General features: G+C 41.7%; 1 long non-coding RNA gene across 1 annotated transcript in view; it reads left to right on the top strand.

The window, feature by feature from the left end:
• The first annotated feature begins 827 nt into the window (after nucleotides 1-827).
• The window catches only part of LOC144772272 (uncharacterized), a 322,592-nt gene continuing 308,675 nt past the window's right edge, over nucleotides 828-14,744 (top strand). The window contains exon 1 of the long non-coding RNA XR_013599702.1: nucleotides 828-906. This is a non-coding gene — a long non-coding RNA (uncharacterized LOC144772272). The remainder of the gene's footprint in view (nucleotides 907-14,744) is intronic.

Genomic DNA, 14,744 nt, shown 5'->3' with positions numbered 1-14,744 from the left:
TTACTATATTTTACAATCTCAACATTTTTGTAGTTTTTATTTTTGAACTTCACATTGTAAATATAGATAATTTATATTATGGCCCACAATGTTTTTGTGCAATATTTTTTGTATTGCAATAATTTTGTATTTCCTGAGTTACGTTTCAATGTTCTTTACTTTAGTTCTTATGATTTTCTTTGATTCTGTTGTTCCAACAGAGGGGCTGATTCGGGTCAGAAGGGCGTACAATGGCAGTTTTCCACTGCCTTTTCGTGCCAGTGTGTCTGGCACGAAAAGGCAGCTGGAAACTGTCTTTGGGGGCACCCACCAGGGTCCCATGGGTGCATGGCTGCCGAATGGCAGCCTGGGGGCACCTACGGTGCCCCTCTGTGGATCCCTGCACCCAGTGGCAGGCACCTTGGGGTGCCGGCCACAGGGTGCAGAGATGAACTACACCCCTCCTTTTCTCAATGCAGGCATGCATTCTGCTCGGAATGCATGCTTGCATTGTGAACCATACGAATGCGACCAAACAGGCTTCGGTCCCATCGTACTAGCAGGGCTGTAACCGACCACAGCAGGTCGGTCGGTTACGACTCCTGACCGATTCGGACGAACTCAGATCCGTCCGACTTCGGAATAGGCCCCAGAGTGTGATATTGCGCTCCCAACATTCTATGAGGTTGACCAGATGTGTCTTGTAATAAAATGCACATTTAATTACTGAATTTAGAAAATTGTAGATCATCAGTTGATTTTCTAGTGGCTGTGAACTGTTGCCTGTTAAAACATGCAACCTGTCTTTTGGAATTGGTTGTGCACATGTCACTAACTTATATTTCTTCTTTTAGGTATCTGAACTTTATGCTTCATGTGGATGTCTGAAAGGATAACCTGATTGTGGATTAGACTTCTGAGTACTACGTGAGTGTCACAATTGTTAAGAAACAGGAGTCTTTTGAATTTCCACCAAAAAAGCTGGTGAATAAACTGCAAAGTCACTCACTTTTTGAAAACTTGTTGAAGATTATGACTGACATTTTGGAAGGGGTTTGTTAGATCTTTCAATTTTAGGGTGGTCTTCTCCCCAAATGTTTTTCCTTCACCCCTCCAATGTTGCTGAGTTAGGTTTTGTTGGATTTATGGCTCTTTGCGCATTACCACTGCTAACCATTACTAAAGTACATGTGCTCGCTCCCTAAACCATAATAATATTGACTTACTCCTGATTGGCATATTCATTTACTTCTAAGTACCTTGTAGAGTGTGATATAATATGACCAGGGCCTGCAAATTACATAGTACTAGTGGCCTGTAGCATTTATCATGCCACCCATTTATGTAGCCCCTAAAACATGTCCCGGGCCTGCCATTGCAGCCTGAATGAAGGGCCTGATTTTGAGTTTGGATGTCCTACCACCATCCTGTGGAGGCCATGAGGACTGGTGGTAGACTTCCCACCAACTCAATAAAAATGTTTCTCTGGGAGGAGAAGGTTTTGCTGATCCTGCATTCTGAAGGCTTGACAGGAATACCTGGGGGAGTAGAGTCTGGTGACACCTCACTAAGGGGCATATTTACAAGAAATTAATGCCATCCGAACATCACAAGGCAGCGTTAAGCCATTTATCTTGGCTAAATGCTGCCTTGTAAATAATGCCCACATTCACGCAGCACTAAGCATGAAAGGGGTGGGCAACACGCATTACTTTTTGATGCTGCTCCATATTTACAAGGTATGGGCAGCACCAAAAATATTGCCAGGGAATACCTGCTCTTAAGCAGGCGATACAAGTAGAAATATTTCATTTTTCCTCATTTTTTGTTTTTTCCATGTGTGCTGCATTCTGCAGCACACATAGAAACAGCAAATCACATGTAAAGATTGTTTATGTGCAGGACAGTGTCCCTTCCTGCACATAAACAATCACCCCTCAAGTGCAGGCACCCTTGCAACATGACACAAGGGTGCCTGCGCTGGCTCTAGGCAGCTTCTTTAGGGCCAGCGCTAGGAGAGATGCAGTGGTGCACTGCTCTCTTGCAAATACGGTGCATCGCTGCGTTTTGAACTTGACGGAACATGGCGTTACCAATTTTGGCGTATCACTGCGCTCCGCAAATTCCTAGTAAACATTTACCATACTGTCACAATACCTAATGTCCTGTTTGCTCTCAACTCAGCTGTTGCCTTTGTGTTGTGTCCCTACCTTCCTAAAATGCACTCCTCAAAGTATCAGAGATGTTGGATTGTCTGTGTTAGTGTGTACTATTGCATATAATATAACATTTATCAAACTCCATTACATGCCACATGTTAGAATGGTGCCTGTAAATGCATTTCTATAAAAATATCATTCCAGGACCCATGATATGTGTCAATATGTAAATGTATGGTCCATCCCAACTGCATTTGCCAACAGGTATGCTACACTAACCATTTTGCAAGTGTTGGAAATTAGAGATTGAAATGACTACAACTACCATGAGGCCCTGTTTCTGTAACTCAAACCAAGATGAAATTGTGATTATGTCCATTCTCACTTCTTCTGGCATATCACACCTGATGTTCAGTCCTCATGGAATGAGCAATCTACATGCAATGCTCTGCTCAGAGACATTTCTACCTACTTAGATATGTTGTTCTGGTCTCCTCAACTAAAACAATTGATGGCATGAGTGACACCACAACAAGTGTGTAGCTGTAATATTTGTAAGGCATGATATTAACTCAGCTGATTAGAAGTGGCAGGTGACCGACTAACTCTGCACTGCTCACACGATGACTAATGCTAAATATAAACCAATCTGTGTGATCGCCTGTTTTGTACACAGCTAGTCCTTGTAATGGTCAAATACACATTACCTCTACAATCTTCAATCTTTAGAAGATGTCATGTGTATTCCTTAATCCAAAATGCAACATCTCGGGACATCAAATGAGCTACTTTATTCAAGTACATGCATTTAATGTTTTCAAATGTTCTGTTAACAAGTTCAATACCACTGAAATATATCACAATAGTAATCTCTACCAATTTTGTTTTTCCTAGGTTTCTACTTACTGTGTCACAAAAGATTTGAATGTAGATACCACACCTACACCAATAACAATGTTCTTTAGTTCACCACAGGTCTATCTGGCAGAGCACCTGCCCAGAGCGTGGCCACAGAAGAGACATCCACTTCACCCCAGGACCAAGCCGTCAGTAATGACAACTCTCCTGGTGATTTTGATGTGGATGACGGTGCTGTTCCATTTTGTCAGACTGTGCACATGGCAACAGTGATTCTCACTGGGCACACAACACCTCCGACCCCAGCTGCAACACCTCAGCCAACCTTGGTCCCCACAACCTGTGTACCTACCACAGTAGCAATCGTTGTGTGACCCCCCAGCCACGGCTCCTGATGTGACAATCACCACCCCAGCTACTTAGGATCCAGAACCCTGTGGGAGAGGGATCACTGACAAAATATCGAAGGACAAAAAATCGACCTACAAAAATATCGGAGCAAGAATATCAATGTCAAGAATATCGATATTCTATCTACAACATGGTAAGTACAAAAACATTGAAACAAAAATATTGATGTCAAAAATATTGTTATTAAAAATATCGTTTTTTAGTTAAACAATATGTAAAATAAACTAAATAATACTTATAAATAAAAGAAACATAGTTCATTTTTTATAATGTTTAAAATTAATAACTAATATATATATAATTGAATAAAACACTAATTTAAAAAATACATATAATGTATAATATATATACTTACTTAATCAGTTTTAATAATTATTTTAATAACTTATACATTATTTAAAAATATTATACATTACAAATACATCTATACACAAAACAGTAACATAAATAAAAAAAATTATGTATCACAAATTAAAAAAATTTACTTTTAATATTTTTAAAATGAATTATATAATACATTAACTAAAATAATACAAAAAATTAATAAATAGCATAGGGAATAAAACTACTATTCCAACTCCCAAAAAAAAACAACATTAAGGAAAATGATGGATAGCATTAGTGCTTAAAATTACTATTTCCACTCCAGAGAGTGCAACAGTAGGAAAAGCGTTGGATAGCGTGGGGGTATAAATTACTATTGCCACTCCAGAGAGTGCAACAGTAGGGAAAGCGTTGGATAGTGTAGAGGTAAAAATTACCATTCCCACTCCAGAGAGTGGAACAGTAGGGAAAGTGTTGGATAGAGTAGAGGTAAACATTTCTATTCCAGCTCCAGAGAGTGCAACAGTGGGGAAAGCGTTGGATAGTGGGAGGGTAAAAATTACTATTCCAACTAGAAAGAGTGCAACAGTAGGGAAAGTGCTGCATAGCGTAGAATTTAAAAATAACATTCATATAAATAAAAATACAATTTAAAAATAATCAATGAATTAATTATTAAATAACTCGAAACTATTTACAAATACAAAAAAATAATTATTAAAAACATAATTACTAATGAATAATTAATTACCAAAACATTCATAATAAATACCAATACATAATAATTAATAAATATTAATTGCAAATTAATACATTATGAAAAATTAAAAGATTTTTTATACCAACAATAATAATTATTAAACATTAATTACAATGAATAATTACTTATTAATATATTAATTACATTTATCAATAAAGAATATTTAATACTATGGTATTACCAATTAATGATAAAACAACAATAAATTAATTTTCATATAAAAAATGTATTAAAAAATTTATTATTACTGTCCAATAAATTAATTATCAATACCCAACAATAAATTTAATAATTACTTAATTAGATTTCAATTACTTCCAACGCAGTATGAACGCAACGTATACATGCACAACAAACTCCAATAATAAAATAATACACTTGACATAATTATCAATTAATCAATTAATAACAATTAATTACCAATTCATGAAAATTAATTAGCAATTATTAATTATTTAACAATAACTTAATTATCAATACCAAATATTTAAAATAAATTATTACTTAATTACAATTAAATTACTTCCTACCCTATACCCCTATAAACCCACAACCCGCTATGGTACTAAAAAACAAAAATATCTTAAAAAAACATTATTAACATATAAAAATTGTATACATATATTTTAAAACAAGTAGAATACTTAAGAAAACACATATAACATATACACATTAAGGGGCAGATTATGATCGCGGATAATCCGCATCCTCCGGGCCGGCAGAAGCCACCGCCGGCCCGGAGGATGCGGATTAACCGCTGCGGACTGGAAAAAGACCCCCCGTCAGATTAGGATGGCTGGGGGATCTTTTTTCCGTCCGCAGCTTTTCCGCCGCGGTCGCCTTCCGACCGTGGCGGAAAAGCTCTAACATGTCTATCAGACACTGCCAGGCATATTAGGATGGCGGCGGTCCTATGCCTTTCCACGACGGCATTTCCGCCGTGGAAAGGCATACGGTCTTTTCTTTGGGGGCCCGTTGCGGGCCCCCAGGGGTGAAGGTGGGGTGGGGGGTGCATATGGGGGGTACCTATGGTACCCCCTGCCTTTGCGTGCACGAAGCGGCAGCCACCACGCGGTGCCTGCCGCTTCGTGCATGCAAAGGTCAACATGCGTTGTTTAACCTTGTGGCGGGTGCTGCTTTAAGCAGCATCCGCCGCAATGTTAAACATACAGGATGTGACCGCCAGGGTGGCGGTCACATCCTAATTTGCACGGAGGGACCGCCGCTGCCCCTGCGGACGGTCCCTCCACCTCTGGGGTGGCGTCCGTCCGCCATCCTAATAGGGCCCTAAATACATAATAAAATGCATTACAATAATTTAAAAAACAATATTAGTAACATAGATATTAGTAACATCGCTATATTTGATTTCGATATTACTAACTTCAATATTACTTACATCAATATATCAGATGATCCACTCCAGTGCCTTCTCTTGGATTCCGATGTTGCTGAGGCGCTGCACTAGGGTGCGGTGGCAGACAGTGTCGAACACTGCGGAGAGGTACAGGAGGATGAGGGCCGCTGTTTCCCCCTTGTCGATCAGGGATCTGATATCGTCGGTGGATGCGATCAGGGCGCTCTCGGTGCTGTGGTTGGCCCGGAACCCGGACTGCGAAGGGTCGAGAGATCCATTCGTCTCGAGGAAGGCGGCAAGCTGTCTGTTGACGGTCTTCTCGATGACTTTGGCCGGGAAGGGGAGGAGCGAGATGGGGCGGAAGTTTTTGAGGTCGGTGGGGTCCGCTGTTGGTTTCTTCAGGAGGGCGCTGAGCTCGGCGTGCTTCCAGCTCTCTGGGAAGGTGACGGTGTAGAAGGAGGTGATGATGATTCACATGCACCCACAACTCTGAACCATACAGAATTGCGGCACTGACTTTAGAGTTGTATATCTGGAGTACTGGGGCCATGGGTTTAGTGTGGGAACGACTAAATTCCCTAAGCAACACACCCGAGAGTTGGGCGTGTCTAACCATAAGACAATCAAGTTGAGGCTCCAACTCATCTTTTTATCAAGTGTTACCCCAAGATAACAAAAAGTCTCTGTTAGTTCCAACGCACCTTCCTGCATCCTAACTTCGCCGATTTGTTTCACAGAGTTCTGGAGGACCATAAACTTTGTTTTGTCAACATTGACAACGAGGTTGTGATCCTCACAGAACTCCTTGAATATTTTCAGGGCACGTTGAAGACTATGTCTAGTTTTTGAAATAATAAGGGTGTCATCGGCAAACATTAGGAGTGGGATCTTTTTTTCCACCTAGGCTCGGGGCATCAGTTGGACAATCTTCATAATATTTCAGAACCCTATTAATATAGATGGAAAACAGAGTGGGTACAAGGACACACCCTTGCCTAACCCCCTTCTCGATCAGAAATTTGTCGGTGGTATGACTAGCCGAATCCCGCCTAACCTGGGCATAGTTGTCTGTGTGCAGTTCAATTACAAAAGACAAGATCTCCAGAGGCATGCCCAGCTTTAACAGGCTATGCCACAATTTGGAGCGGGGGACAAGGTCGAATGCAGACCTCAGATCCACAAATGCTGCGTAAAAGGCACCTCTCCCCAGAGTAACAGTGCGCCAGTAGATAAGAATAAACCTTAGCACCTGGTCCACTGTACTGATAGATTGTCGGAAGCCAGCTTGTAAATCTGATAAAATGTGACAGTCATCCAACCATACCTGGATTCTCCCTAGTATCACTCTAGCCACAACTTTCTGGATGCAATCGATCAGGCTGATCGGTCTATTCTTTCCTGGGAGTGACCGATCCCCATTTTTAAAGATGGGAAAAATAACAGCGCCAGCCCAGGAACTAGGAACTGCTCTCCTTTCGTCGATAGCATTCATTAAAAGTTTAATATATTTGGCCCAGGATGCCAGGTCTTGAACAAAAAGATCTGCAGGAATGCAGTCAAAACCCGGAGCCCTCCCTTTGGGAACTTTGAGGAGGGCTGCTTCTACTTCCTTACTAGAGATACTAAGTGGAGGAGAAGATGATGGCACTACAAAAATATTCTGTGTGCCCGGGTTAATTGCGAATTGGCCTTTTAAGTGGGAGACCCACAGGTCCGGCTCCACATGGTTAGAGGGAGCTTTACCAGGAACCCCACTCCCCCATTTCACCAAATGCCAAAAACGTGACATATCCCTACCAGAAAAGGCATGGAGGAGTTCTGCCCAATGTGCCTCGTCCCATTCCCGTTTTGCCTTACGTTTTGATTGCTTGTAACCCTGCCGCGTTTCTCTTATGGAATCCTGGTTCTTACTCCTAATTGTAACTGACAATAGTTTATAAGCAGCAAGACATCTGGAGTTAAACCAATGTGCTGATTTACACCCAGATGGTGCAGGGCCTTTTGAATTATGTGTAATAAAAAAAACTTTTAGTTGGTTAAAAAGATGCTCATGTGTTTGTGCAGCTCCGTTCCTAGCCAACCCCGTTTCTGCCTCAGCCTGAAGGGTAGCAATGGAATTTGCTACCAGGTGGCTCATGGCTTGCAACTTCACCGGATCAAGTGCTACCTTACACCATTTAAGGTGTCTGGTGTCATTGGTCAGCTGGCCCTCTACGAAGTCTAATCTATTATGCTGTGTTTTCGATTTTTTGAAGACAGTGTCCTGCATAGAAACTACGAGTGGGTTATGGTCACTCTCTGGCCTGGCAACAACAATCATATTGAGCAATTCTAGCCAAAGTTCCATATTAACCATAAAATAATCTATACGACTATGACGATGCCCATTACTGAATGTTGCAGCCTCCTGCTTATCTGACTTTGTGCGGCCATTGGCAGCTCTTAACCCATGTTCTAGACACAGAGCTATTAACTGGAGAGCTTATCTAGTCCACTTTTTAATAGGAGTGATGTCCAGTGAAGAAAATAACCACTGATCATCCTCCTCCAAACTGAAGTACAAATCCTCACAGTCAAGGGGTCGAAAGTGCAATTAAAATCCCCTGCGATAATATTATTGCTGATCCCTTTGTGTTCAGTTAAAAAAACATCTAGTACGTCTACTGTGTCAGATGGCTTCCCTCCTTGCAGACCCCTAGAATAAACATTAATAAGTACAATATCCTGCCGTGGGATAGCTTAAGAATAAGAATATCCCGTGAATCGAATGCAATCTCCTCAAGATTATATAAAAGGGACTATCTGGTCCAGATTATCAAACCACCCTTTGGTCTACCCCTTTCTCACTGAACTGCTGGTTTGGAAAAATCAGTATATCCCTGATAGAACACCCTATCAACTGCCCAGGATTCTTGAAAAAATATGTTGTCCTGCTCCTCAATAAATGTGGTCCACTCCTTAGAAACAAGCTTACTTGTAAGCTCCACAATGTTCGAGGATGCTATTCTGAGAACTCCAGGAGACTCCTTAGGTGTGCATTGAGGGAGACCTACATCAGTAGTTGACATAGGTGTAGGTGTAACATTATCACTGGAAGTACAGGGTATAGCCATATCAGTGACACAGGACTTCAGTGCAACCTGACTACCCAGGCTACTACGATTGGGTACATGGGGCTCCCTACCACTAGGGTCATACACACCATTCCCACTAGATTCCTGATCCCGGCATGGGGAGACATTTGTTAGCTGGGCCGCTAGACCAAGTTAATCAATGTCCTCAAGATTGTTAAATGAGTCAAATCTATTAAATGTTGGGGCAGTGTACTCATATGGCCCCTATGCTGATGGTACCCGGTTACTGATGGCCATTGGCATTTGTATCGGCCGATTATCTCGGTAGTTGTACCCCAAAGGTAGGATGTTTATACTTCCCTCACTCAAATACCATGAGCCAGCCCTATCTAATATTGTCTTGACTAGGTAGGGAGACCCAAAGTTAACCACCACAGAGTCACCTCTGCTTGATTTATTAGAATTGCCTATCCAGGCAACTCTACGTGCCATTTTGTAACCCCTGAATAGCTGCCCCCCAACCTTGTTTTAGAATCTATAAAGTGGAGGGCCTTATTCCTCAGCGACACCCAGTTTTCCTCGGCGCCGGATTAGAGGTGGGGGACGTTAGTGAGAACAATAGAATAGGGTGTTGCCTCTGGCGGTAAATTTAAAGTTTCATTACATTGATGGCTAATTGAACCACCCTGGCGAGCCCTATTTTGAGTGTCGCGCCCTAGTGTTGCACCTCTCCCTGATATTAAAGTGTCATGAACCATTACATTATCTCGGGATGCTGGGGGGGTTCTACAACACTTGTGCTTGCCAACACATTATCACAAGTTGGTAGAACAACTGGGACAATTAGAACAGTTGGGGCTGGAACTAAAGCTTTGCTGGAACTGTGGAGCAACTTGGGGTACTAACCAGTAAGTGATGCTCAATCTTGGTTAGTCTTTGACTAATATCTGACAGTTTTAAAGCCAGTAGATCAAACTTTGCCTCCAATAGTTCTTCAAACTTAGCAATGAGCCTTGCCTCCACATCACAGGGCAACTGGTTGGAGCAAGTTGTGGAATTGTTGGGTGTCGGGATTACAATCTTAGAAATACCGGCCTCTTGCACACCCTTTTTTCCCGCGGGGAGGCCCTTTGGTTTTAGCCACTTTAGTGATCTGATGCACAGTGGTGGGGAGCCCACTCGCCTTCCTCTTTTTGGATACAACTGGGGCTCGACCCTCACTTTTTTTGGCCTGGGATTGATGCTGTTGGCAGGTTAAAATCATATCTGGAGAAGAGATCGTAGAATTTTGATCACTCGCTAAAGGGGGGGAACAGAGAACAATTAACAACGATAAGGAGGGGCCGGAAGATGGACATAAAGATGGTTCCATTACCAAACCCACCCCCGCTTGCAAGCTAGTAACAGGAGCCCCAGCTGATACTCTATGGGGATCAATTGATAACCTTCTTTGGGTGAGCTCAATCTCTTTAATGAGTACAGATTCGGCTCGCAAATGTATCAACAACCCCCTTTTGGCTAGACTTACTCTTATTGGACTATTTTGGTCAGCCCCAATTGCCAGAAAACAAAAGAAACAAAGGACTTCAACAAATATCAGTCACTGACCGGCTATGAAAAGGAGCCAATTTAAAGGTGAAAGGGGGGTGACCCAGCCCAGCCTCCTCCGGGCTTCGATAGGCGCGGACGGGCCCGCCCTTGGCCCGGGCTTTGCCCGGGCAGCGCCCAGGCACGCCTGCGCGCGTCCCACACCGCGGGAGGGCCGATTTTATGAGCCTCCAGCGCCCTCACGCAGTGTCACTGTCTCAGCGCCCAGCCGAGCCTTCTGGGTAATGTAGTCCCAGACTTTACCCGTCGGCCGCGCTTGGAGCAAACGGCGGCAAATGCAGCACGTGTCTGCGAGATGTAAATATACTGTGGCCATTCCCCTCATGACTGGAATCAAAAAGCAGTGTCCCGTGCCGCGGGAGGGCCGCGCCGATTTTATGAGCCTCCGGCGCCCTTATGCAGCATCACTGTCTCAGCGCCCAGCCGAGCCTTCTGGGTAATGTAGTCCCGGATGTTACCTGTCGAGCAAACAGCGGCAAATGCAGCAGGTGGCAGCGAGAGGTAAATGTACTGTGGCCGTTCCCCTCACGGTTGGAATCAAAAAGCAGTGTCACCCATATACCACTGACACATCCATTTGCTCACCGTCACAGCCATACACACACTCGGTCACCCATACAGGCCCTCACAGATGCACTCACTAACCCAAACAGCTATTGACTCACCCACTTACTCATCCATGCAGGCAGTCACACATCCCTCACCCACCCACACAGATACTCATACGCCCATACAGGTACTCATACTACCCATACTACCTATCAACCCCCATACAGTCACTTATGTAGCCACTCACCAACACATGTGGCCACTTAAACACCAACTGACAAACTGATACAGACTTTCACACAACCTACTCACTCACCCATATATTCACTGAGACACCTAATCACTCACTTATACAGTCAGTCACGCACTCACTGAATCATCCATACAGGCACTCATACATCCACTGATTCATCAATACACCTTGGTATATATATTTAACACTCATAAACTTTTTAAAAACACTCACGATCACTGAATGATCTCATCAATGATGCCATTTGATATGTTATCAGTGATGACATCAGTGAGGTCCCTGACCATGTCTTGAGTGATGTACTATGTGAGGTCATATGCAGTGCTTAATGGGGGTGCCAGTTAGAGTTAGCTCAGCTAACTACAACTGCTGAATTTCTCTGGTTTTGCATGCGTGAAAACCTGAGCCCAACTATGGGGCATATTACCAACGATGGGCGATATTTATCGCTAACGATGCTTAGCAACAAATTTTTTAACGCTAAGCATCGCCAGAAATTACTGCAGAGATAACTTGCTATTAGCAAGGTTTATCTCAGAAGTGATAAAAATCCTCGCGCTAACTGCCAAATGAGAGATTATCGCTGGAAAACCAACGATAATCTCTCGAAGTTTGGCGTGAGCTTGATGATAGGGGCTCACAAACTTAGCCATGATATCCACCTTCCATAGGATATAATGGCTAAGTCAGGAAAATACCTGGTGTAAAAAAAGGGTTAGCGAAATCCTTGACAATAGGAGAAACGCTTAACAACATTTCTCCTATTATTTTTCTCCTATTATTTTTCTCTGGAACGCCTCACTTATTAAGTGTATCTTAGTGAATACATGTATTAGCGTGTAATGTTTAAACATGTAAATATCTGTATCAGTGTCTCACTTTGTGTATAAGTGGCTGCATGGGTTGGTGAGTATCTACATGAGTGTCTATATGGGTTATTAGTTGTTTTTTTGAGTAGCAGAATGAGTGTCTGTATTGTTTGGTGGCGGGTATTACTTAGGGCACAGATGCATGAATGACTGACTCACTGTTTGTATGTGTTTTGAAGACAGCATGTGTACAGACTTTCACACAACCTACTCACTCACCCATATATTCACTGAGACACCTAATCACTCACTTATACAGTCAGTCACGCACTCACTGAATCATCCATACAGGCACTCATACATCCACTGATTCATCAATACACCTTGGTATATATATTTAACACTCATAAACTTTTTAAAAACACTCACGATCACTGAATGATCTCATCAATGATGTCATTTGATATGTTATCAGTGATGACATCAGTGAGGTCACTGACCATGTCTTGAGTGATGTACTATGTGAGGTCATATGCAGTGCTTAATGGGGGTGCCAGTTAGAGTTAGCTCAGCTAACTACAACTGCTGAATTTCTCTGGTTTTGCATGAGTGAAAACCTGAGCCCAACTATGGGGCATATTACCAACGATGAGCGATATTTATCGCTAACGATGCTTAGCAACAAATTTTTTAACGCTAAGCATCGCCAGAAATTACTGCAGAGATAACTTGCTATTAGCAAGGTTTATCTCAGAAGTGATAAAAATCCTCGCGCTAACTGCCAAATGAGAGATTATCGCTGGAAAACCAACGATAATCTCTCGAAGTTTGGCGTGAGCTTGATGATAGGGGCTCACAAACTTAGCCATGATATCCACCTTCCATAGGATATAATGGCTAAGTCAGGAAAATACCTGGTGTAAAAAAAGGGTTAGCGAAATCCTTGACAATAGGAGAAACGCTTAACAACATTTCTCCTATTATTTTTCTCCTATTATTTTTCTCTGGAACGCCTCACTTATTAAGTGTATCTTAGTGAATACATGTATTAGCGTGTAATGTTTAAACATGTAAATATCTGTATCAGTGTCTCACTTTGTGTATAAGTGGCTGCATGGGTTGGTGAGTATCTACATGAGTGTCTATATGGGTTATTAGTTGTTTTTTTGAGTAGCAGAATGAGTGTCTGTATTGTTTGGTGGCGGGTATTACTTAGGGCACAGATGCATGAATGACTGACTCACTGTTTGTATGTGTTTTGAAGACAGCATGTGTGCAGGACTGTACGGGTGGATGAATGTGTGTATGGGTGTGTTAGTGAGTGAATGACTGCCTCAATAGTGTCTTTATGAGTAAGTACATATGTTTTAAACTAGTATATGTGAGTATTGATGTATATATGTAAGGATATATGACAGTGACAGATTGGAAAAGTTCCTGTATAAATAAGTATGTGCTTCTATAACTGATTGTTTAAGAGAGTAAGTATGTGTACGTTTCTGTAAAAGTAAGTGTAGTGGTGCGTGTATAGCTGTATATGCAAATAAATGGATGTTTGATAGTTTACTTGCATGTGTGAGTATGTGTGTGAGTAACTCTATGGATGAGTATCGGTGTGTAACAGGATGTATAGGTGTATGAGTACATATGATGAATGAGTACATGTATGAGTCACTATATAGAACTGTTGGTGAATGAGTGGATGTGTATGAAGATGTTGGAATTACCTAATAGGTTGTTGTAACTGGTATTGGTATCTCCATTTAAAAAAAAATATATAGTTTCTATGTTTGAATGTGTGTATCCAAGGTTATATTAGGATGAAAGGAGGTCTGCCACTCTTTCACAAGGATGATGTCATCAGTGATGTCATTTGAGATGTCATCAGTGATGTCATGAGTGATGTCACTGACCATGTCATGAGTGATGTAATATGTGACGTCATCAGCAGTGCATTGCGGGCGCGCAAGTTATAGTTAGCTGAACTAACTATAACGGGGGAATTTCAAAGGTTTTGTATGAGTGAAATGCCCAGCTAACTATAACATGTGTGAAACCTATGTTTTTCTGTGAATTTCTAAGGTTTTTTTAATGCTAATTCCTAACTATAATGTGCCTGAAACCTATGGTTTTTTCAGTGAATTTCAAAGGTTTTTTAAATGCTAATTCCTAACTATAACATGTGTGAAACTTATGGTTTTTTCAGGGAATTTCTAAGGTTTTTTAAATGCTAATTCCTAACTATAACGAGGCTAAAACCTATGGTTTTTTTCAGTGAATTTGCAAGGTTTTTAAATACTAATTCCTAACTGTAAGATACCTGAAACCTAAGTTTTTTTCAGTGAATATATATATATATATATATATATATATTACCTACTGGCGGTCGCCAGTAGGTATATATAGTTAGGATTTTTTCTCTATGGGATCTTTGAAAATTCTATGTCTAATAACTTTGGCGTTTATGGACGGAATTGGCTGAAATTTTCAGGAAAATGGAACATTTTGTTTCTGAGCAGCCCCTGAAAATTTGGGGGGGGTCGTCAAGGGGGGGCCGAGAAAAAAGGGGGTCCCAAAACGTGTTTTTCCCATGTTAATTTCCA

This window comes from Lissotriton helveticus, chromosome 1_1 (assembly GCF_964261635.1).
Source record: "Lissotriton helveticus chromosome 1_1, aLisHel1.1, whole genome shotgun sequence".
NCBI classification, from domain to species: domain Eukaryota; kingdom Metazoa; phylum Chordata; class Amphibia; order Caudata; family Salamandridae; genus Lissotriton; species Lissotriton helveticus.
Note: the sequence above shows the minus strand (reverse complement) of the source record. Positions and strands in the feature narration are given on the sequence as shown.